Consider the following 15406-nt stretch of genomic DNA (forward strand, 5'->3'; position numbering starts at 1 on the left):
GTACAGTTTGCAGTTACAGGCCTTGAATTCTGTTTTAAATTACAAGTGTTTATGATGACGCCTAAGAAGAAACAAACACACACTCTCAATCAATCACAAAGCTTTGGAGAGAGACAGAATAAAGAGAACGATTGTTTCTCACATTTTTAGCCATCTGATTGCATGTGAAACAGCACCGCCTATCAACAGACACTGGCACTGCGGTCACACGCTCATACAGTCGAGTGTCATGATCCTGCCTTAATTTTCACGTGTCTAGTCTTTGCGCCTGATCGTTTCAGGTTTGAATCAGTCTCCTCTGTTGGAGTAGAATTAGCTAGGGTTCTTGAAATGTGTTCCTAGAACTGCACCCTCCAGGAATATTTGTTGATACAGTGTGCCAACAATAAAGAAATTAAGGATAAAGATCACATTATGATGTAGTTCACAGAAAATCCTCGGCCATTTAATCTTTGAATGTTTAAAGAGTATCAGCATGATCCAGAAACGGTGCTTATCAGACTAGCTGGCAGAACTCGAAAGCGTGCATGTCTGGAGTTTATTTAGCTGGAACAGAGTTAGTTAGTTTGCCTGAGCTTCAAAGAAACATATTCTCGTGATTGAGGTCGACTGTAATGATGTTTTATGAACGTGCTAGAGGGGGAAACTCCAGAGAAGAAATCTTTTAGCAGCTCTCACTTTGAACCTCAGGGGTTTCTGTTCGTTCCCTCAAACTGTTTTATTGCCTCATAAAAATGCTGGCGTGTCCGTGAACTTGGATTTCCCGTTTTAAATGAAAGCTTCAGTTAAGTTCACATTTACCTGTTTAATTGCCAGTACTTGGGCGTAATTATCGCTGAACCAACAAAGGTGTGTTAGGTTTGTTTGCACGTAGATCAGTTTTCAAATGTTTTTAAGTGTGTGTTTGTGTGTGTGTACGTGTGTGAAATGACCATTTGTATTGGAAATTAACTCACGCTGCAAGACAAAATACAGGCGTATCGTGTTTTTGCAGGTTTCTTTGTTGTGCTTGGATCTTCACACATCTGGTTTGAGTCACGCTGAGAGCAGGCTTTTCATGAGTCTCTACCTCCATGGAAAGATAGAGAAATAGACCTCCATGTCTGTCTCTCTCACAGTTACTCAGTGCTGAGGAGAAAAACATCTAGATACCATCAGTATCACATCAAAAGTGCATGCGGGCACAATTTTCCATTTCTGTCTGACAAAGTTAAGTCCTTACTGGGTCACCTGTCTGTCGGATCTGACTAAAGCCACCATGATCTCACACTTCTGTGTCCCTGTAAAGTGTTGCCGAGGCCTGCTTCTCCCCATGAGTCTGCGCTCCAGACCATCTGCCCGCCTGTCTGTCTGCCTGCATGTGTCTCAGCTGGTCAGTATATTTGTCAGCGCCCCATGTTTGAATCACCCTTTTTGAGCAATGAGAACATTAAATATATCTGGTTTCTAATCATCTGTTCTCAGCACAGAGTCAAAAACATGTGACATGTTTAAAACATATGGGCGGCAGTGCCTGTCTTTCTCATAGCCTACTCACACTGCATCTACATAAATGCATAATCACCAAAATGCCAACTGGGACATTTTAAGGCTTCTTCAACTTAGTTTTACACAAATGGTTGTCTCTGCAGAGCCTTTTGTATACTCTGTTTACTTACTGTAGAACACTTAGCATTCGTAGTGTAAATGCTAATTTAGTAGCAGCAGTGGAGCTGTCAATCAAACACTGAAAATAACCTGCAGATCAGAACATTCATACGCCGGAATTCACGGCAATACACGTGAAACAAGAAGCTAATAAACACATGATTACTATAGTATATGATTTGTGTGTGATTTTTATGCAATTTGGGGTATTTTCATACCAATAATGGTTGTTTATTATAAATGCTAAGCAGGAAACATCTAGATACATCTAGAAACATTTGCAATTTTATTAGCAAAATGATTGCTTATAAAAGGCCATACATAACATATTTCAACAACATTAAATGACTAAAATCCACATTAGATCGCAGTCGGAAGTTATGACACCCGTTGGTGGATTAAAGTGAGTTTTGAGCAAAAGCATAGTATTAATCGAATACATTTTCTTATGTAGCTTGATGCTAATTGTAGCTCTACTGCACCTGCTGCAGAGGTGCAGTCATATTTCACGAGTAATTCTGAGTCTTGAACTGTAAACTCTCAAGTGTTTGCTTTCTAAAATATGTTGGTTATTTGTCTATTCAGAATGACTTATGAGCAGCAACCTTTTTATTTTGGGTTTGTCATTTATGTCCCACTTGCCAAAACGGGGGATGTGGGAGAAGGGGTTAATTTAATAAAGTGGTCTCATGTAGAATATGTAAATGAGAGTGCCCTGACTGACCAGATGTGTGATCAGATGTTCAGAAATGGTCATGGATATTAACAAACAGCCAGTATAAGCTGGGCCTTTAGCCTGATCCACAGACACTTGTTTGCAGGAATTCAATTCAGGATAATGGTAACTTACATTGCATTCATGGTGTACATTTGATCAGTTCATGCATTCCCTGGGAATCAAAACTTTGGATAAAAGCATCTACCAAATGCATACATGTAAATGTTTATGCCTAACACGCACATGCCTGACTTTGCTAAATAAGTAAGCTGACGTGTCTTGATGAGGTGAAGCTCCGGCCACTGAAACAAACACAGCTGATGATTTGAAGTGGTTGAGAGTGACGCTCAGATTAATGGGCTCTCTCAGGAGTTTAGGAGTCCATCCTGTGTATCTGCTTTTTAACATCTCATGGTATGTTTATTTTAAATACCTGAAACTGGAATGGGATAAATAGGCTTTTTGGCTTTTTACCACCCTGAATTTCCGTTTCATTCAGAATTTCCATTTGAAAAGCTACAGGCCACAATTTAAGAAGCTCCTTTGAGTCAACAGCTCATGGATGTTAAAACATAAATTGTTAAATAAAACGTATGTATCTAGTCAGACAGATCTAGGTGGCAGGTAATGAAGTTATGATTATGCTGACTTTCATTCCTAACAAAGGGCACGAGGGGTCGGCTGACGTGGGTTTGACTCAAAGTGCATGAAAACAGAACACACAGGCGTGGTGAAGAAGCCACGGAAACGGTATTAATCCACTCCTAAAGGGAATCATTGCACCACATCTGGCAAAACATGGTGGGACACACATCTCTCTCTCTCTCTCTCTCTCTCTCTCTCTCTCTCTCTCTCTCTCTCTCTCTCTCTCTCTCTCTCTCTCTCTCTCTCTCTCTCTCTTTCTCTCTGGTGGTGGGAGCAAGTGGGCAGTGGGCACCCCTGTGAAAAAAAAAATCATAATCAATTAACAAAGCAATGGTCACCAAGCTACAAGAAAAAATTATTAATCATATTTTTCAAAATTACTGCCGCGAAAATAGATTTAATTCCAAAGCTTAAAATCTGAACTTTGCAAGGAATGTAGCCAATTTGATTAACTCAAAAATAGTGCTATTTGCTGATAAATAAAAAGTTATTTGCAGAGTTATTTGCTGATAAATAAAAACATGCTTGTCATGCGTTAATATGTCATTTGAAAGGTCTTACAGAGTAGAAATTGTTAATTGTAATTGTTTTGGGTTAACAACTAAACTTGATAAATAAATAATATAGTATAATGCATTTTTGATGCACTTCATGAAACGGTCCGATTGTGGAAAATCATCCAGCAGATTCTCATGATTAAAATGAGTTCAAAATCAACATATTTCATTGCGTCAATAACGAGATAGTCACAGAGTTGAGTTAAAAGACACATAAACCTTCACAGGCGCTAACTAAAATCAAATGTAGCTTTCACATGCGTTTTCACTAACTTCATGAAACATGCACAGATCTTATAAAATGACACATCATTACTTACAGTGGATGCTCCCGATTGAAATGAATACAAAATTAACATAATCCATGATGCATTTGTCACGTTTTTGTCGATCATGAGATATCCCTCATGGAGAAACAATTTAAAAATGCCCATTAGGGGGCTGTCAAGGGCCTAACAAAAAGGCTACCTTGGTTCCAAATGCTGTAACTTTTGAATACTTTATGCTACCACCACAAAATGTTATCCAGATGCTGCTCACATGTAGGGGAATGTAGCTTTCCTCCAACCTTATTTCCATCCTAAGTTATTTGCATGCCAAATAAGAAAGATATGTAAAATTATAATAAATAAAAAAATATATTTTTGTCTTTTATCAGCAATTTCTTATCATGAGAATGTCCAAATGTTTTTTTTTTTTCTAAATCAAACGATACCTACGTTTTGACTCTCCTATAGAGGGTAGGCATTGAGGTCACTTTTCTGCCAGAACACGCCCCCTCAGCCGGACTGAGTGGCAAAAAGATCTGCTGCGTGACTGAATTTAATATGGGAAACGTCTCGGTTACGGATGTAACCCTCGTTCCCTGAGTAGGGAACGGAGACGTTACGTCGGATGACGGAGAATGGGGGTTTCGCCAGAAAGCCTATCATCTTCGAGTATTAAAAAACGAGCCTATGGCAATGAAATGCCATGGGTCTGCAGAATTTGCATAATGTATCTCCGCCCCACCGCGTGGGTATTTAACCCTCTGGGGTCCAAGGTGTTTTTGGGGTCCTTGAGATGTTTTGACATACTCTGACATTTGTGCTTTTTTCAGTTGCTTATAAACATATTACTGGCAAAGGTGTAATTACACTCTATTTAGCACACACAGGGCTACCATAATGTGTTATCAACATGTATGTACATTTTTGTATTTTTGAGAGAATATTGTTTATGCGTGGTTATTGAAAAAACTAAAACTTAAAGTTTCTGAAATAAGGCCACAAAACACATACTAAATATCTGTCCACAAGACTTTTGACTAATGGATGTTGTCGCCTAGAGTTTTTTCTTCAAAATGATCTGAAAATCATCCTGCCTTATCAGTCACATAAAACAATAGATTGGTTTAAATTTAAAAATGACACTTTTTGTTTGGAAAGGCAATATGCGCAGGGGTGTGACCTGCTGTGATTCACACCTGAGAAGACAATGGGCCCGCATAATGAGCGCATAATGGGGCTGCATACTAATGACCCTTTCATTCAGGTGTGTCACTGAGCCACAAGAATGCAATGACAATATATATATATATATATATATATATATATATATATATATATATATATAATACAAAATTGGTTCACAGTTCCAATTATTTATTTATTATTCAAATTGTGCTTGCAAATTGTATAATATCAAATGTAAAAATTTCTAGTAATTGTGCAGTTAATTATCATACTGTTTTTACAGAAAGTTTGGGATTATATCCCAAATGTGTCACTAATAAAACACAATACAAATAATTTAAAGAGGAGGCTTATATTGAGCTTTTATTTATATGTATTTTGACCTAAGATTTATTTATATGTAGCCTACATATATTTTTGCTATTTTAATAAAAAGGTTACAATTACAACAACAATTAAAATTTTAACTATATTTCAAATGTAATCTTTCTTTGTATTATGTACTAAAGTATACATTTTATCATACATATTTCACAGTTGTGGATTAATTAGTTTGAATATAGCTTACAATCGAACAAACACTATAATAACATCTTAGCAAACAAGCTTATTTGATGTGGCAGTATTTTACAGTAAAAACGACATCTTGTCTTTCATATGTAACATATCGTTTTTATGATTAGGACATATAAATGTTAATTTGCAGTTTAATACGTTGCTTATACAAAAATATTTTATTTCAACATATTTCAGTCGATTTTTACTCATCTCAGTATTGGAATATAGTTAGGTAAAAGCTGTTCATTCATTCACACACAAAAACGCGATTCAAACAGTCTTTTTGTTTACAGACACTATTCCATATCGCGATTAGCACAAAGCACTTGAAAATAAAGAATGTACCTATTTCCTCGGCTGGATCCGTTGCTCCTCCAAATGAAACTACCTGTAGCCTACTTCTGAGGTAATTTTTTCCAGGATTATTATTAAGATAGTACTATTATTCCTCACAGCGTCGTAAATCTGAGTCTCTTTTGGTGGGTTATCCAGTTTATGTGGGCGTGGATCGCCTCAGAGCATTTGTGTTTGAATAGAGCGCGCGCTCCGTGGGCGTGGTCAAATTAACTTTAATGAGCTGAGACATGAACGACTCTCATCTCTCTCTTTTCGTACAGATTACATAAAATGAGAAATTTTTTTTTTAATATAAATTACTTCATTTAAAAGAAGATAATTCAGGCTTCATGCCTGTGTGACTGTATACCTGTTTGACAGAGTATTTGCAGAGTTACAGATGATTTTTCGGACGCGTTTCAGAATGGACTTCACTGACAGAGAGAACGCAGAACGCGCATCATGTTTATTTTTCTTTATTAGGCGAAAAGCACAACACTTTGTTTTTATTATGAGGTTCCACAAAAAAAAATACAAACTTAACAGGATCGAATGATGTACAACACTTATATGTAAGATCAAAATTAACAGAGTAATTTGAGTCTCTTTTGCACTGATAAGGAAAAAAGTGAGCTGGTATCGCCGGCGAGACCGCCGACCCCAGAGAGTTAAGCAGAGACACCTGCAACAGCAGATCATGTCTTCGCTGAGGAGCCGAGACTGAACTCAGGCGTCTACCCAGCGGTACAGCGGAAGTGGCAAGGAGACGTAACGTCTCCGTTCCCTACTCAGGGAACGAGGGTTACATCCGTAACCGAGACGTTCCCTTTCGTAGTCACTCCGAGTTACGTCGGATGATGGAGAATGGGGGTCCCCGTGTAATCACGCCACCTTCACAGCTGTCTTCCAGTGCCCTGCGAAGTCTGACCTCCCTGTCGTGATATAGGCACGGACGAAGGAGTCCTACTTAACACAGGAATACCAAGGTACACTGGGAAGCATATCTCAGGGGAGATATGCCGCAGCATGCCTACCCGTAGGGAGGACTTAAGAATATGGCCCTATACACATATGGCCCGAGGAGGGCTTCATATGGAGGAACACTGGAGTGACCAGCCCGTGGGGTGGCAACTTTCAACTCCAGGAGTGGCAAGGTGGCTTGCCGAGGGAAAGACACATGCTCAAAAAGGCTTACAGTGGAAATACACATGTAGGGGTTACTCAGAGGAGGAACCATGCACAGGGGTCAACACGTACTAGTCCGTTCAGACAATACAGCGACAGTAGCGTACATCAACCATCAAGGTGGTCTACGCTCCCGCCGTATGTCGACCCCTAGCCGGCGCACAGGCAATAGACACTGGCGCCAGCGTCAACAGTGCTGGAGGAACTCAGGGCTTCAGAGAGGAAGGCTCACCTGAGGAAATATCGCACGTATCCAGTCCGTGGAGTGGAATGGCGAGCAAGCGAAGACACCTGAGCGGGTCCAGTACTAGCTAACAGAAGCGAGTACACGAGAGGACACAGGCTCCACTCGGAGATTATAAAATCTGGCGAATGTGTTGGGTGTTGCCCAGCCTGCAGCTCTACAGATGTCTGCCAGCGAGGCGCCATGCGCTAGAGCCCAAGAGGAAGCCACACTCCGGGTGGAGTGCGCTGTCACACCAAGGGGGCACGGTCGGCCTTGCTGTTGGTAAGCCAAAGCAATGGTGTCCACTTTCCAGTGAGACAACCTCTGCTTTGAGAGAGCCTTTCCCTTCAGTCTCCCACCATAACAGACAAAGAGCTGGTCTGAGGTCCTGAAACACTGCGTCCTGTCTACGTAAGCACGGCGAGCGCGTACTGGACAGAGCAGTGCCAAGGCTGGGTCTGCCTCCTCCCAGGGCAGCGCTTGCAGGTTCACCACCTGGTCCCTGAAGGGAGTGGTAGGAACCTTGGGCACATATCCAGGCCGGGGTCTCAGGATCACATGAGAGTGACCCGGCCCGGACTCCAGGCATGCTTCATCAACGGAGAATGCGTGCAGGTCCCCTACCCTCTTGATGGAGGCCAGTGCAACCAGGAGCGCTGTCTTCATTGACAGGAACTTAAGCTCAGCTGATTGCAGAGGCTCAAAGGGAGCCCTCTGCAGGGCATTTAACACCACTGAGAGGTCCCAAGAGGGAACGAGAGGAGGGCGAGGAGGATTCAGTCTCCTCGCTCCTCTCAGGAACCTGATGATCAGGTCGTGCTTTCCAAGAGACTTACCTTCAACTGCTTCGTGATAAGCGGCGATAGCGGCCACATACACCTTCAGGGTGGAGGGAGACAGCCTTCGCTCCAACCCGTAATTGCAGGAAGGAAAGCACGACACTGATCGAGCATCTCCTGGGGTCTTCTCGGCGAGAAGAGCACCAGTTGACGAAGAGGTTCCACTTCAACGCATAGACATGTCTCGTGGACGATGCTCTAGCGGAAGTGATGGTAGCCGCCACCGCTGGTGGCAGGGTACTCAAACCTGCCTCGTCCCGTCCAGGAGCCACACGTGGAGGTTCCAAAGATCGGGACGAGGGTGCCATAGGGTGCCCCGTCCCTGAGAAAGGAGGTCCTTCCTCAGAGGAATTGGCCAAGGAGGTGCTGTCGCGAGGAGTATCAGTTCGGAGAACCAGGTCCGGGTGGGCCAATACGGCGCAACCAGAATGACCTGCTCCTCGTCCTCCTTGATCTTGCACAGAGTCCGTGCGAGAAGGCTCACTGGGGGAAACGCATATAAGGGGAGGCCCCGCGGCCAGCTGTGCGCCAGTGCATCCGTGCCGAGCGTGCCCTCGGTCAGGGAGTAATACAGGGCGCAGTGGGATGAGTCGTGGGAGGCAAACAGGTCTACCTGTGCGTCCCCGAACTGGTCCCAAATCAGCTGGACCGACTGGGGATGGAGTCGCCATTCGCCAGAGATGGGCCGAAACCGTGACAGCTCATCGGCTGCAAAGTTCCGATCTCCCGGAATGTAGATAGCACGAAGGGACCTCAGGTGCTTCTGACTCCATAGGAGGAGGTGGCGTGCGAGTTGCGACATACGGCGGGAGCGTAGACCACCTTGATGTTTGATGTACGCTACTGTCGCTGTATTGTCTGAACGGACTAGTACGTGTTGACCCCTGAGCAACGTTCGAAAACGGTGCAGGGCAAGGCATACTGCCAGCAACTCGAGGCAATTGACATGCAGAAGGCGCTGGGGTCCTGTCCAGGAGCCCGCGGCAGCATGTCCGGTGCACATGGCGCCCCAGCCCGTGGACGAGGCATCTGTGGAGACAACAACATGCCTGGAAACTCGTTCTAGGGGAACTCCGGCCCGTAAAAAACTGAGGTTCCTCCACGGGGTGAAGGTCTGACGGCAGGTCGGAGTCACTGGGACTCGGAGCGTGCCATGATGCCATGCCTACCTCGGGACTCGATCGCGAAGCCACAGCTGAAGCGGTCTCATATGAAGCAATCCGAGTGGCGTTGCCGCGGCTGCAGATGCCATATGCCCCAGGAGCCTCTGAAACAATTTCAGTGGGACCGCACTCTTGCCCTCGAACTGTCGAAGACAAGTCAGCAGTGAGTGTGCGCGCTCGCTCATAAGCTGCGCGGACATGGTGACCGAGTCGATCTCCATACCGAGAAAAGAGATCCTCTGCACGGGGCAGAGTTTGCTCTTCTCCCAGTTGACCCGAAGGCCCAGACGGGCTAGGTGCCGGAGCACAAGGTCTCTGTGTTCGCAAACCTGATCTCGAGAGTGAGCTAATATTAGCCAGTCGTCGAGATAATTCAGGATGCGAACCCCGTGTTCGCGTAGGGGAACAAGGGCTGCCTCGACGACCTTCGTAAAGACGCAAGGAGACAGAGCCAGCCCGAATGGGAGAACCGCGTACTGGTATGCCTGCCCCTCGAAAGCAAACCGAAGAAACGGTCTGTGTCGAGATAAAATGGAGACATGAAAGTAGGCGTCCTTCAGGTCTATCGCTGCAAACCAATCCTGTGGCCGCACGCATTCGAAAATGCGTTTGGCCGTGAGCATCTTGAACGGCAGCCTGCGAAGGGAGCGGTTCAAGACGCGCAGATCCAGGATTGGCCGTAATCCACCGGTCTTCTTGGGGACAATGAAGTACGGGCTGTAAAACCCTGACCTCATTTCGGCTGGAGGGACAGTCTCGATTGCACCCTTTGCCAGCAGGGTGGCAACCTCCGCTCTCATGACCGGGGCATTGGCACCGACCATCGTAAAGCGGACTCCCCTGAAGCGGGGAGGAGACCGTGCGAATTGAATCGCATAGCCGAGCCTGATAGTTCGGGCGACCCAGCGGGACAGGTTGGGAAGCTCTAACCAAGCTCCCAAGAACTGAACCAGTGGAATCATCCGAACCACAGACGTCCCCCCGGATTGGCAGCGAAGCGGAGTGACCGGTCCAGGCGTGGGTGGCATAGCGGCTCGGTGCGGGGGCGCGGTCATACTCCGCGTCCTGACAGAGGAGACCAGGGAAGGACCAGCGTTCCACGGGGTCTGCTCTGCCAGGGGTCTGGCGACAGAGGGGGATGAGAGTGGTGTGGTCCGGAGACGGCACACACTGTCATCCGCGCTCTCAGGGACAGAGGGGGACGAGAGCGGCGAGGCCCGGGGGTGTCGCGCACTGTCATCCGGCTCTGTGTGCTCAGTGATGGACATTTCGGTTCTTTCTTTAACCACATTAGGGTGCTGCCCACCCGTGGGTGAGCAGCGGGGAGTGGAGAACAAAAGATTCTCCCCCGGCCCTCCACCGGGGGAAGGAGGGGGCCTGCAACCGCCTCCTGGGAAAAAAACGACACCATCACTGAGCAGCCCGTCTCAGGAGCGCCGCTTGGCCTGGCGTTTAGCGGGGCGCGGGGCTGGAGAGGGCTGGGGCGCCTTCCTGCGGCTTCCTCCACGACGCGGCCCGGGTGAAGGCTGCTGCTGGGTCCGTGCGGGAGGGGCGGGAGCCACAGGAGGGCGCCCTCGGCGGCGAGTAGGCTGAGGCGTCTGTACCGACGGCTGGGTGGAGGCAGCAGCGGGCTGTCGGGGCAGAATATGTTTGATCGCCTCAGACTGCTTCTGTGCGGTTGAAAACTGCTGGGCAAAGTCTTGAACCGCTCCGCCGAAGAGGCCGGCCTGGGATATGGGGGCGTCGAGCAGACGAGTCCGCTCAACGTCTCGCATATCGGCCAGGTTCAGCCACAGATGACGCTCCTGGACCACAGAGGTGGCCATCACCTGACCCAAGGAACGTGAGGCCACTTTCGTCGCTCGGAGAGCGAGGTCAGTGGCGGCACGCAGCTCATCGAAGAGCTCGGGGTCAGTCCTGCCCTCGTGCATATCTCTGAGCAGCCTGGCCTGGTAGACCTGCAGGGTGCTCATCGCATGCAGGGCAGCAGCCGCCTGTCCTGCAGCTCGGTGAGATCTCGCCACCAGGGTAGACGAGAATCTACAGGCCTTGGATGGGTGCTTAGGAGTACCACGAGAAGAAGCACTCTGAGGACACAGTTGCATCGCAACAGAGCGTTCATCCGGGGGAATCCCAGTGTACCCATGGGCGACCGCGCCATCGAGGGGAGGAAAGGCGGAGAAAGCTGTCGAACGCTCACGGGAGGTCAAAGGAGCCTTCCATGACTTCGACAGCTCCTCATGCACTTCCGGGAAGAATGGAATTGGGGTTGGCTGTGGCCGTGAGGCGGCAGCCGCACCCAAAAACCAATCATCCAGCCGCGAGCGCTCGGGGCAGGGCGGAGGGTTCCACTCTAGCCCGATGCTCGCGGCGGCCCGGGAGAGCATGGCGGTCATCTCGGGATCTGATACGGGCAACGCTGGCACTCCCGAGGGAGGCAACGCAGCCGCATCATCACTTCCCGATGACTCTTGCCCGCTTTGTGATGCCGCGATCGACATTGAATCCTCCTCTGGAGCGCCGAATGAAACACGCCGGGCATCCGCAGATGGACCCGCCTGAATCACCGCGGCACTCGCGGGTTGCAACACTGTAGATGGGGGCGTGGTCCGAGGACGCATCGTCGGATTGTTCCCCACCGTCACCCTCAAGTCACCCTGTCCACCAGCCGAAGTACCACCTCTCGTGGAGGGTGTAGATCGGGGTGTGGATGAGGGGACTCTCTCTCGAACGAGATCATTGAGTCTCGACCTCAGTGTTGCGATGGTCATGTTCCCACAGAAAGAACATGAGTCATCCACAAGCGCTGCTTTAGCGTGCTCTAAGCCCAGACACGCAAAGCAGCGATTGTGCCCATCAAAGGATGACAAATATCGACCGCACCCAGAAGAACACGGGCGAGACATCTTTAAAAAGACGTGCCACGTGCAGCTCTTTTAGAGAGGAAAAACTCTGCGATGCTGGGGCGACCAGGGAGAGACACACAGACAGCAGACCACTGCTCAGATCGCAGGCAATGTGAAGCTTGCTGGATACCGGCGTAACACCAACATCGGAGAATTCGCTCGTCTCGAAGAGATGAAGTCACTGATTAGAAACTCAGGATTTGGCTTGTGGAGTGAAGAGATGCTCTTGGCTCCGAAGCGAAAACATGATCTGCTGTTGCAGGTGTCTCTCCTTAAATACCCACGCGGTGGGGCGGAGATACATTATGCAAATTCCGCAGACCCATGGCATTTCATTGCCATAGGCTCGTTTTTTAATAGTCGAAGATGATAGGCTTTCTGGCGAAACCCCCATTCTCCATCATCTGACGTACCTCGGAGTGACTACGAAAGGGAACTGTGAAAACGCAGGTAAAACAAATCAGTTATCAGTTTAAACTAAAGATTGGACTCGATATAGTGAGACAACTTGATACAACTCACCAAAGATCCATGGATCCTTGATACATGCAGCCAGGAATCATGTTTCCTGATATTTATATGTGCCTGATTTCGATGCCGGGGAAATATATAGCAAATTTTCCCGTGAACGCTTTATATAAATACAATATAGGTAGGTGTAAATCCGGGTGATCACTTATATCCAATGTTAACGTGACCAATGTTATAAGTATCATCATATCATCCAGCCCTAAAACATGTTTATTTAAAAACATCCAATTATACAGAATATATGATGGTTAATATTGAATTGATGAGTTATCAATACACCATTTAACAATCCAATATATAGAGTATGATTTTACCCCTAAATTCAGCATATTAAAACAAAATGATAACTGCAAATCCACCTTTCTCTGCCTGGAGTCCAGTTGTTTCTATGAATTGCAGCGATCCATTTGCTTCTCTGTACCTTTCGGCAGTATCTTAAAGTATACCTAAAGTTATTAGATTTTAATCACTAAAGCAATGTTTTGTGTGTTTTTCGTGGCATTCACGCAGAAAACAAATTCTGCAGCAGTCTTTTTGTCAGTGGGTGTAACCGCCGTCTCTCTGGCCGATGGTGACGTCACGCGCATACCCTCCTATATATTAGGTGGATTGAACAGAATTAAAGTAAGTTGTGATTTAAAAAAAAATAAAATGTGTTACTTCAGCTCATTTTAATTTATTCAACTGAATAACATTTTTTGCATGTATACAATATTTGTTTTATAATGTCATTTGTGATTTTCACTTTAAGTCAAGTCAAGTCATCTTCATTTATATTGCGCTTTTAACAAAGGATTGTTCCAAAGCTGCTTTACAGTGATAATAGGACATTAAAGTAACAGAGATTGTTTTGGTTTTATAGCAGCTCTAGAATAAAGTTATTTTCCAGCTAAAGTTTTGATTGTTTCACTTCCGTTCACTTCAGATTCACTTCCGTTGCAACGGAATAGTTATCTAGTTCAGTTGGAACTGATAGTTATTAACTTAGGGGCCGCTAAAACAACACCGTTTTAACAGAAAACTCTTAATTTCTCTATATTCAAACTTCAAAAACGCGAACCCATGAGAATAATTGTATTAGTCTGCTATCAGAGGCTGGCAAAGCCTCGTGGCCGAATTACCACCTTGGGTGTACATTATTTTTCTAATAATTCAAGGCCCGTTGTCAATTATTACGTAAGCAATCTTTTATCACTTTGTTTCTGCTTCTTCTTCACCTGTGTTTTGTACGGAGATTCTGTACTATTTCAGAAGATGCGTAATAGCGCCCCCTACCATATAACCGTGATAACATGGATAGCCGGAAAATTCAGTCAATGGCAGGGAAAGAGTAAAGTAGATTTGAAGTAAATGTACAGTGGACTAGCCCACACAAACAAATCAGAAACTCAGGCTTAAGAACATATCTGTTTTCTTTATAAATCAATCAATTTAAACTATGTAAGTTTATAAGACAGTATGTAAAACTATATGAAATAAGTATTTAATAGGCTACTCAATAGATAAGGCTCTCCACAGAAAATTTGCAGAAAACAAGACAAAGGGTTGGATGAAGTCGGGTTATGCTTCCATCAGCTCGCTTTCTGATTTGGTATTGTTTCGTTCCATGTGACAACCTGCATGTGCATGCGTATTTGTCCTCGGGGTTCCCCCCACACAACAGGATTTCACGAGTTCACACTTACAAATAAGTCAGATAGAATAAATGCGTATTTGGCGTGCTGTCCGAGGAGAGGGCTCCGAGTTAGGTATTCGGCCCGAACCCAGAGCACTCCCCCGTATTCCTGGCTGTGAAATAAATAAATAAGATAAGCCAAGAGTGAGGAGTCGGGGTGGTGGAGGGATGCTGAAACTGTCAAGGAATGTTAGGTGAGTTGACAGAGTGAATATTTATATGCTTCCTCTCGTGCTGATAGGGTAGACATGGTAATTGTTTGATGACAAGTTGATTGGAATGATTATTTGAACGTGCTCCTCCCGAACTTTGTTTATAAAACATCATTTCTGATTGTAAAAATTCAACATGTTGGATATTTATGATGTGAGATAGGTTTTTCCCGCCGTTCTTCCGAGCAGATTCAATTACTCTTAAAACACACCACAGTTAAGATATCTGATAAGATAATTTGTAGAACCATCAAAATAATCGGGTCTTTACCTAGGATTGCCGGGAGGGGAGAACTGGGCCCAAAACCGGCCCGATTATCTTGTTACGTGTGCCCAGCTTTAGCTTGAAGGGCAGCTGCTGTAGAGCAGTTCTTACTCTCCTCCCGGAAAAAGGTGACCTGGAACTAGGAACTAGTGTCCTGTGTCTCTTCTCTTCACCGATTACAAACTGCTCTCCAAAGCATTGGCAAATAGGCTAGCGGAGGTAATGGAGCATGTCATTCATCCAGACCAAAGCTATAGCTATAGCTTGGTAGGTCCTTTTTTGATAAAAAAAAAAAAAAATAGTATGGGATATTCTATGTCTCCAAGTTGTTTAATTTAGATTTTGCCTTGATTTCTCTTGATCAAGAGAAGGCCTTCGATCAAGTCCAACATAATTACCTTTAGCAGCTTTTGGTTTTTGCCAAGAATTTGTGTAAAAGTTCAGGAATCTATACAGTGATGTCGAGAGTCAGCTGAAAGTGAATGGTAA

This window comes from Rhinichthys klamathensis, unplaced genomic scaffold (assembly GCF_029890125.1).
Source record: "Rhinichthys klamathensis goyatoka isolate OS25496 unplaced genomic scaffold, OSU_Roscu_1.1 h1tg000006l_1, whole genome shotgun sequence".
Taxonomy (NCBI): domain Eukaryota; kingdom Metazoa; phylum Chordata; class Actinopteri; order Cypriniformes; family Leuciscidae; genus Rhinichthys; species Rhinichthys klamathensis.